We start from the raw sequence: 11,232 nt of genomic DNA on the forward strand, positions 1-11,232 counted from the left end.
GCAACTCAATATTAGGAAGGTGTTCCTAATGTATGGTATACTCATATATTTCCCTTGACGCAGTGATGCTGAATGTAAAAATGGCTCAACTTACCCCACTCTCCCCTAACCTAGAAAAGTGCAAAAACAAGGTAAAACAATGTACACAGTAATGCATCTACAGTAGATCCAGGTGCTGGTTCTGGCTTTCCAACATTGCCAACTGCCAACATTGAAATCAGCCGGCTACTTGGTCCAAATTCAGAACTGTCAGAAACCCATAATATATTATACTAAATAGGGCCAGATTGCTAATGGACTGCAACCCAACAAGAAAAGCTTTCCAATATTGTTTAAACATTAAACCAACATTGTTTCAACATTGTTCTAACTGCCAACATTGACATATTGCTAGGCTACTTGGTACAGTTTTACATCTTCAGATGGTTTCGATATGGTGTAAGTAATTTATTGTATTTAACAGAGCCAGAACGCTGATGGACCTCAGGTGTGCGAAATGCAACCCAAAAAGTTAAGCTTTCCAACACTGTTGAAACGTCAAAACAACATACATCCAACATTGTAAAATACCAACATTGACATCGGCCAGCTATTTGGTACATAGTAGGCCTATTCATCCGTTCAGATGGTTTTGATAGAAGGACGTAAGAAGTGATCATAGCGATCTGCCAGTGGGTCTTATTATGTTTGTTTGATTGTGTTTATGTCAAAATAAATACAGAGAGAAAGAACGAGGGAAGGGTAAAATAAAAGTCAAGGGTGCCAGAGGAGTAGAAATGTGCCTGTTGAAATAAAAAGGGACATTTTGGATTAAAAACGTTGCTTTCTGTCCTTCTTTCCTTCTCTGGTTTATCGCTCTCACTGTCTTTCTCTCTCTCTTTTACCTCCCTATCTCCCTTCCCCTCCCCCACACTCTCTCTCTCCCTCTCCTCCCCATTCTGATATAAAGATTCATAAAGGCTCACATTTTGAAAGCAGATCTGAAAAAAAACATCTACCCCTTTCTTCGTCTCCTCTGAGCTCAACGACCACACAATACATTTCAACACCTCTAGAATCCCTAAAGAAACCCTTGTCATCTTTATGCAATACTACTAACTCAGCCAACACACACACACACACACACACACACACACACACACACACACACACACACACACACACACACACACACACACACACACACACACACACACACACACACACACACACACACACACACACACACACACACAGACACACAGCACTCCTAACTCAGCCAACACACCATCTTGTATTTATTTTTGCCAAGCCAGCATGATGTTTGGATTAAACCAAAAGACGTTGGTTGGGTGCTTTTTTTTTCTTGTTGGATCCATCTTCTTTCAAAACAAATGACTGTGTGAGTGTGTCCCTCAAAAAGGAGCCAGAGATAAATAAATAATCTTCTTCCGAGGCACCAGACTTCAAGAGAGAAGAATGGAGGGGAAAAGGGAGAGAAGTTTTAACTGAACTTGTCAACTTTAGCATTGAGATTTGTAGGCCTATTGCATGCTTTGCTGAAGGGAGGATGACATCCGAAGTGCACAAAGTTGACAAAGTTGACAAGACATCCTGTACAAAGCAACTCATCTGTACAATGAATAAACTGTACCCTACGCAAACACGCACACACTGCATCCTAAACATTCCCATCACTGTCTCCGCTACGTTGCTTATACTCCTGCAACCTTTCCCAAGACACACAGAGTTGGAGCTTCCTCATAGTTCAGATCCGTATTCTCTCTGTCTCTCTGTGCCTGCCAAACAGAACCATAGTGTTAGACAGCTCAAGAGGGTTGTAGAGACATTAATTGAGAACTGTGACTAAGATACTTGAGAGAAATGAATTACTATTTGGATTATGAACCTTTAAACAATATCTTCAGTAGTCCAGTTCTCAGGCCTGCGATCTCTCACAGTGATGGTCTGTAAATAGTGTTCTTCAACTGGGAAGTGCGATACAGTTCATAGAATTAGAATGTGGCTTTACTATTACTTACAGCAATAAAGCCTACCCATAATGCCTAGCAGGATACTCCATTGAAGGCTGAAGGTCATTTACATTTTAGTCATTTAGCAGACGCTCTTATCCAGACTTACAGGAGCAATTAGGGTCAAGTGCACATCAACAGATTTTTACCTGCAAGGTCGGCAGCCATTTTGAGCCAATCCACAGGGAACAAGAACATTGTTCAGCTAAGCAGCTAGTTGTTCTCTTGGTATGGAAGAGAAAAACTACGTTCCTTTCTTTTTATCTCAGAAAACAAACTTTCAACGTGACAATAACGATTTCTCTTGAACAAGTCAAATGGAATGTTGGGATCTGATAAGCCAAACCTCAACCACCACACTCCCCGACTGGCGTCTGGAAATCTGGTTCGCTCTCCTGGGCCCAAGAGAAAACAAAACGTCTAAAAACGAATGCGATGAAACATACAGGGCTAAAATGACCTGAACCACAACACGAAGTCAAACGGCCACTTGCTAAACTAGCTAGGGCATTTGATTTTGATTAATGAGGTTGATACAACACAGGATATTTGGGGTGAATAGATTGTAGTACTTTTTAACGCAATGGATTAAAATACTAACGTAACGTTTAACGTTATTAGTTAATAACGTCTATGCTTGGAGTCAGGAAGCAGATGCAGAAGGTGAGTTTAATGATAAGAAAAGGCAGATAAACCAAACAGGAGAAGCGTACTGAACCTGAACAAAACCAGTACTGCCTGATGACTGAGGCTACTGAGGGCTGTATGAAGGAGCAGCGTACTGAACCTGAACAAAACCAGTACTGCCTGATGACTGAGGCTACTGAGGGCTGTATGAAGGAGCAGCGTACTGAACCTGAACAAAACCAGTACTGCCTGATGACTGAGGCTACTGAGGGCTGTATGAAGGAGCAGCGTACTGAACCTGAACAAAACCAGTACTGCCTGATGACTGAGGCTACTGAGGGCTGTATGAAGGAGCAGCGTACTGAACCTGAACAAAACCAGTACTGCCTAATGACTGAGGCTACTGAGGGCTGTATGAAGGAGCAGCGTACTGAACCTGAACAAAACCAGTACTGCCTGATGACTGAGGCTACTGAGGGCTGTATGAAGGAGCAGCGTACTGAACCTGAACAAAACCAGTACTGCCTGATGACTGAGGCTACTGAGGGCTAAATAAAGGGAGAGTAATCAAGGTGATGATGAAGTCCAGGTGTGCGTAGTGACGGGGAGCAGGTGCATGTAATGATGGTGCCAGGACCGGTGGTTAGTAGACCGGCGACGTTGAGCGCTGGAGAGGGGGAGTGGGAGTAGACATGACACACTGTCTTTCTCCAAGACTAATACAGACCACCAACATTACAATAACCTCAAGTCATAATACTTGTTTAAAGAAGACATGACACACTGTCTTTCTCCAAGACTAATACAGACCACCAACATTACAATAACCTCAAGTCATAATACTTGTTGAAAGAAGACAAGACACACTCTCTTTCTCCAAGACTAATACAGACCACCAACTTTACAATAACCTCAAGTCATAATACTTGTTGAAAGAAGACATGACACACTCTCTTTCTCCAAGACTAATACAGTCCACCAACATTACAATAACCTCAAGTCATAATACTTGTTGAAAGAAGACAAGACACACTGTCTTTCTCCAAGACTAACACAGACCACCAACATTACAATAACCTCAAGTCATAATACTTGTTGAAAGAATACATGACACACTCTCTTTCTCCAAGACTAATACAGACCACCAACATTACAATAACCTCAAGTCATAATACTTGTTGAAAGAAGACAAGACACAAATAAAATATGATAGGATACACAGCAGAAGATGACAGTTCTTAGTTCATCTCTTCTTCTGCTGGTGATTGCTGACAGGACATATCAGTCCTATTGGAGTAAACCCAGGATAGTGAATGACAGGTCTGGCACCACAGCAAAGACCAATTAACACACTGGGAGACTGGGATGGAGAGAGAGGGAGAGAGAGGGAGAGAGAGAGAGAGAGAGAGAGAGAGAGAGAGAGAGAGAGAGAGAGAGAGAGAGAGAGAGAGAGAGAGAGAGAGAGAGAGAGAGAGAGAGAGAGAGAGAGAGAGAGAGAGAGAGAGAGAGAGAGAGAGAGAGAGAGAGAGAGAGAGAGAAAAGGAGAGAAACGGAGAGAAAAGGAGAGGGAGAGAAAGAGTGGTAATATTTGCTAATGGCTCTTGACCGGCAGAACAAGATAGAGAGAGAAAGAGGGAGAACAAAAGAACAATGTTTGCTGATCGTTCTTGACTTGGGACCCTTTCCAATAAATACATCATAAAGAGGAAGGGAGGGAGGGAAGGAGACAGGGAAGGAGGGAGGGAAGGAGACAGGGAAGGAGGGTGGGAAGGAGACAGGGAAGGAGGGAGAGAGAGAGGGAGAGTGGGGTGTCAAGCATATTTTCACCAGATGACAGTGACTACTGAAAGCTCCTCTCTCAGTGACAGTCCTTAAAGACACAGGGCGCACAACATTCTCTTGTCCCTGTGGGCCAGTAACTCTGGAGCCAGGAAGGGAAAACCAGTGTGTGTGTGTGCGTGCATGTGTGTGTGTTTTTATTTTGTGTGTGTTTGCGCACTTTTACTTGCGTGTGATATGTGGGTGTGTGTGCACAAGTATGTGTGTATGAAGCAACACGACAAGCTGGTCTCTTTACAGTAGTGTGGCAGTGAGATTAGCACCTCATTAGGGGTGGTGAAACAACACACACACACACACACACACACACACACACACGCCATGGGCGGTGTGTTCAATAGGGCGATATGGGCGACGCACTGCCAAACGGGAAAAGGAAGGGATTTTTTTTCTAATCAATTATATCACGGCAACAGTAGTTCAGTGTTCACGTCTGATCTGCCAGCCACTAAATGTCCAATCAGGCTAAAGTCGTGCTTCAAATGTCCCCGCCCGTTTTGGGGCGATTTCAGTCAGGTTGAAAATCGCCCAGAAGTCTCTCATAGCCTCTAATGTAAAATATTTTTTTTTTCAAATTTCTGAGCTTTCAATACAATCTCTATGGGTGTCTGAGGGCTTGCACTTACGCGCTTTCGTCATACGTAACGTAACGTAACCATGAACGTAACTAAGAAACTACTCTTTCACCCTGAAAGCGGCACGGCAGACTGCAACGCTTGGACAGCGACTGGTGTAACCGACATGCACCATCTTTCAGAAAAGATTAAGAAAAATGAGCTGTCAAAGACCCACATTGATAGCTGGTTGAGATTGTCTGCTTTGGGGAGAGTGAATATTGCCACTCAACTGGATGAGGGATACAGGCTAGCTGTCCGCCGCCACAACGATGAGGTTAGCAACAGCAGAGTCGTGAACACTGTCTACGAGAATCGAGACGACCTCATAGAATGTTTTGAAGCCATCCGGACGGGTTCATTGGGTTCATTTGACCAGCCCACCGTACCAGAAGCTACAGAAGAAGGACATCGATGCTGTCTTTATCAAACGTGCCCTCGACAGCTTCGCAAGCAGTGTGCAGGCCATAAGGTAAGATAAAGATTAAACAATATCATTCGATCTTTCTCAAAGCAGAGCTTTATTTGAAAATGTATGCATGAAAGGAGACTGCATTTGTGTTTGAAATTACATTATTCTCATTATATATGGCCAGTGGTGAAATCTATCTTATTTTATATACTATGTGTACTGTACAGTGGTGCTCATAAGTGTATGAACACATTCTAAAGCTGACTAAAAAGAGGAATAAAAAAATAAAAAAATCATCTTTTGGAAATTGATCTTAATGACTTAATTAAAAAAGTTGGAAAATCCAACCTTTAAGGACACCAATTTTCTTTTCTTTTTTATTCCTCTTTTTAGTCAACTTTAGCATGGGATCATAAGCTTATGAGCACCACTGTATACTGTGCTGAACATCCAGGCTATGTGAGACACAAAGGCTAACTTAAACACTAAAGACTTTATGCATCCCTGCCCATTTTAAGTGGAACTGAAGTATTTGTACTATACATGGATACATTGCATATACCTGTGCATCACATAGACAACAATACTGTACAAAGCCAACAAACACATTGGTCTGTTTGCCTTCAGGGACTCCTCTCAACAGCAGCTGCAAGAAGCAACAGGAGCCAAAAGACCCAGAACAGCTTTGAGAGAAGAGGAGAAGCAGAGGCTGTCTGAAGAGGTCTGCAACACCATCCTGGATCACACCAAAGAAAGGTTCTCTTTCTCTGGCCACCTTGTGAGTGCTACCTTACTGCAAGCAGACATGTTTGAAAGGTACTGCCATTCAAAAAAAATTAAAAATCTGTTCATGTTCATTTTTACAAATCTATACAATTGGCCAGAATATGGTTGTTCATATTTACAAATCTATACAATTGACCAGAATATGGTTGTTCATTTTTACAAAGCCATACATATTGTTTATGCAGTGTTGAGGAATGTGAAAGAACACCCTTGATTATTTTTACTGTGATAACTTATTTTGCTTTTGTAAGCCAACACTTTTGAGATCAGTCAATAAATGCTTCTGGTATTGACTTATATGCTGCCCCTGTCTTCATGTTGTTGCTGGACATATCTTTTTAAAAATGTGTGTAGGTCACCTAAATCATCAGAAAAATTGCCCCCCCTGAGAATTTTTTCAGGAGCCGCCACTGACACACGCACAACAAGACTAAAACAACAGAAGTCAACGTCAGGGCGTCGCCCCGGACAATAGACACGTCACCTGTCATTACCAGACTGTCATTGCTAACTGATCCAATGCATACAGTAATACAAGTCCATTCACTATGAGGATGTTATAGAAGGGTATGTGGAGGTGCTGTTCCCCTGGTTTGGTACAGACAGGCAGAGACTGAACTCAGCAAAAAGCACAGAAGGCATAGAATGCACAATGGATTGGAGAAAAACAACAACACAACAGAAAAACAATAACACAATAGAAAAACAACAACATTACATAAAAACTACAACACAACAGAAAAACAGAAAAACTCTCTCTCTGTCTCTCTCTCAATTTCAATTTCAATGTAAGGGCTTTATTGGCATGGGAAACATATGTTAACATTGCCAAAGCAAGTGAAGTAGATAGTAAACAAAAGTGAAATAAACAATAAATATTAACAGTAAACATTACACTCAGAAGTTTCATAAGAATAAAGACATTTCAAATGTCATATTATGTATATATACAGTGTTGTAACAATGTGCAAATAGTTAAAGTACAAATGGGAAAATAAATAAACATAAATATCGGTTGTATTTACAATGGTGTTTGTTCTTCACTGGTTGCCCTTTTCTTGTGGCAACAGGTCACAAATCTTGCAGCTGTGATGGCACACTGTGGTTTTTTTGCAGTAGATAAGGGAGTTTATCAAAATTGGGTTTGTTTTCAAATTCTTTGTGAATCGCTGTAATCTGAGGGAAATATGTGTCTCTAATATGGTCATACATTTGGCAGGAGGTTAGGAAGTGCAGCTCAGTTTCCACCTCATTTTGTGGGCAGTGTGCACATAGCCTGTCTTCTCTTGAGAGCCAGGTCTGCCTACGGCGGCCTTTCTCAATAGCAAGGCTATGCTCACTGAGTCTGTACATAGTCAAAGCTTTCCTTAAGTTTGGGTCAGTCACAGTGGTCAGGTATTCTGCCACTGTGTACTCTCTGTTTAGGGCCAAATAGCATTCTAGTTTGCTCTGTTTTTTTGTTTGTTCTTTCCAATGTGTCAAGTAATTATCTTTTTGTTTTCTCATGATTTGGTTGGGTCTAATTGTGTTGTTCTTGTTGTTGTCCTGGGGCTCTGTGGGGTCTGTTTGTGTTTGTGAACAGAGCCCCAGGACCAGCTTACTTAGGGGACTCTTCTCCAAGTTCATCTCTCTGTAGGTGATGGCTTTGTTATGGAAGGTTTTGGAATCGCTTCCTTTTAAGTGGTTATAGAATTTAACGGCTCTTTTCTGGATTTTGATAATTAGCGGGTATTGGCCTAATTCTGCTCTGCATGCATTATTTGGTGTTTTACGTTGTACACAGAGGATGTTTTTGCAGAATTCTGCATGCAGAGTCTCAATTTGGTGTTTGTCCCATTTAGTGAATTCTTGGTTGGTGAGCGGACCCCAGACCTCACAACCATAAAGGGCAATGGGTTCTATAACTGATTCAAGTATTTTTAGCCAGATCCTAATTGGTATGTCAAATTTTATGTTCCTTTTGATGGCATAGAAGACCCTTCTTGCCTTGTCTCTCAGATCGTTCACAGCTTTGTGGAAGTTACCTGTGGCACTGATGTTTAGGCCGAGGTATGTATAGTTTTTTGTGTGCTCTAGGGCAACGGTGTCTAGATGGAATTTGTATTTGTGGTCCTGGCAACTGGACCTTTTTTGGAACACCATTATTTTTGTCTTACTGAGATTTACTGTTAGGGCCCAGGTCTGACAGAATCTGTGCAGAAGATCTACGTGCTGCTGTAGGCCATCCTTGGTTGGTGACAGAAGCACCAGATCATCAGCAAACAGTAGACATTTGACTTCAGATTCTAGTAGGGTGAGGCCGGGTCCTGCAGACTGTTCTAGTGCCCTCGCCAATTCGTTGATATATATGTTGAAGAGGGTGGGGCTTAAACTGCATCCCTGTCTCACCCCACGGCCCTGTGGAAAGAAATGTGTGTGTTTTTTTGCCAATTTTAACCGCACACTTGTTGTTTGTGTACATGGATTTTATAATGTTGTATGTTTTTCCCCCAACCCCACTTTCCATCAATTTGTATAGCAGACCCTCATGCCAAATTGAGTCAAAAGCTTTTTTGAAATCAACAAAGCATGAGAAGACTTTGCCTTTGTTTTGGTTTGTTTGTTTGTCAATTAGGGTGTGCAGGGTGAATACGTGGTCTGTCGTACGGTAATTTGGTAAAAAGCCAATTTGACATTTGCTCAGTACATTGTTTTCACTGAGGAAATGAACTAGTCTGCTGTTAATGATAATGCAGAGGATTTTCCCAAGGTTGCTGTTGACGCATATCCCACGGTAGTTCTTTGCATCAAATTTGTCTCCACTTTTGTGGATTGGGGTGATCAGTCCTTGGTTCCAAATATTGGGGAATATGCCAGAGCTAAGGATGATGTTAAAGAGTTTAAGTATAGCTAATTGAAATGTGTGGTCTGTATATTTTAGCATTTCATTGAGGATACCATCAACACCACAGGCCTTTTTGGGTTGGAGGGTTTGTATTTTGTCCTGTAGTTCATTCAATGTAATTGGAGAATCCAGTGGGTTCTGGTAGTTTTTAATAGTTGATTCTAAGATTTGCATTTGATCATGTATATTTTTTTGCTGTTTGTTCTCTGTTATAGGGCCAAAACGATTGGAGAAGTGGTTTACCCATACATCTCCGTTATGGATAGATAGCTCTTCGTGTTGTTGTTTGTTTAGTGTTTTCCAATTTTCCCAGAAGTGGTTAGAGTCTATGGATTCTTCAATTACATTGAGCTAATTTCTGACATGCTGTTCCTTCTTTTTCCGTAGTGTATTTCTGTATTGTTTTAGTGATTCACCATAGTGAAGGCGTAGGCTCAGGTTTTCTGGGTCTCTATGTTTTTGGTTGGATAGGTTTCTCAATTTCTTTCTTAGGTTTTTGCATTCTTCATCAAACCGTTTATCACTGTTGTTACTTTTCTTTGGTTTTCTGTTAGAGATTTTTAGATTTGATAGGGAAGCTGAGAGGTCAAATATACTGTTTAGGTTTTCTACTGCCAAGTTTACACCTTCACTATTACAGTGGAACGTTTTGTCCAGGAAGTTGTCTAGAATGGATTGAATTTGTTGTTGCCTAATTGGTTTCAACACTACTTTCATTCCATCTATAGCATTTCATAATATTATTCAGTTCCTTTGGCTTTGATGCCTCATGATTGAATATTGCTCTGTTCAAGTAGACTGTGATTTTGCTGTGGTGTGATAGGGGTGTCAGTGGGCTGACTGTGAACGCTCTGAGAGACTCTGGGTTGAGGTCAGTGATAAAGTAGTCTACAGTACTACTGCCAAGAGATGAGCTATAGGTGTACCTACCATAGGAGTCCCCTCGAAGCCTACTATTGACTATGTACATACCCAGTGTGCGACAGAGCTGCAGGAGTCGTGACCCGCTTTTGTTGGTTATGTTGTCGTAGTTGTGCCTAGGGGGGCATATGGGGGAGGGAATGCTGTCACCTCCAGGTAGGTGTTTGTCCCCCTGTGTGCTGAGGGTGTCAGGTTCCTGTCCAGTTCTGGCATTTAGGTCACCACAGACTAGTACATGTCCCTGGGTCTGGAATTGATTGATTTCCCCCTCCAGGATGGAGAAGCTGTCTTCATTAAAGTATGGGGATTCTAGTGGGTGGATATAGGTAGCACACAGGAGGACATTTTTCTCTGTTGAGATAATTTCCTTTTGAATTTCTAACAAAATGTAAAATGTTCCTGTTTTTATTAATTTAATAGAGTGAGTTAGGTCTGCTCTATACCAAATTAGCATACCCCCTGAGTCCCTTCCCTGTTTCACACCTGGTAGTTTGGTGGATGGGACTACCAGCTCTCTGTAACCTAGAGGGCAACCAGTGGGTCCGTCTCCTCTATACCATGTTTCTTGTAGGATGACAATGTCTGTTTTTCCGATTTCCTTGGTGAAGTCCAGATTCCTGCTCTTTAGGCCAAAGGCAGATGACCTCAGGCCTTGGATATTCCAGGATTTAATAGTGAAGGCTTTGTGTTCCATAAAGTGTCTAATGTTGTTGGTTGTGTGGTTTGGCCTCAGGCCAGTAATTGTGAGCAGAGCCTGCTGAGCATCTGGTACATGCCATTGGCTTGGGCTAGTGTAAGAGTGGGTGTTGGGCCTGTTTGCCTGCTCTCTCTCTCGCTCCTTTTACCTTTTATCCTACTATTTATCTTACTCTTTTCTTCTCTCTCAGAGTCAAGGTGAAACACAACAGATGCCGTATGAGTGCAGAACCTGGACGAGCCCTCAACATGTGGTATATTTTTGTGTCCATAGCTACTCTGTCCTTAGTGTCTTGAGTATGTTGATTCTGGAGTCGTCCCAGATCTGTTTCTGCTGTCTTTTCTATGACCATAGGAGTTGGCAAGACATCACGAACAGATCTGGGACCAGGCTAGTTTCCTCTCTTTCCTTAGTGTCCTGAGGATGTTGACACTGGCCTG

The sequence above is a fragment of the Coregonus lavaretus genome (genome assembly GCF_964263955.1).
Source record: "Coregonus lavaretus genome assembly, contig: HAP1_SCAFFOLD_4564, whole genome shotgun sequence".
Classification (NCBI taxonomy): domain Eukaryota; kingdom Metazoa; phylum Chordata; class Actinopteri; order Salmoniformes; family Salmonidae; genus Coregonus; species Coregonus lavaretus.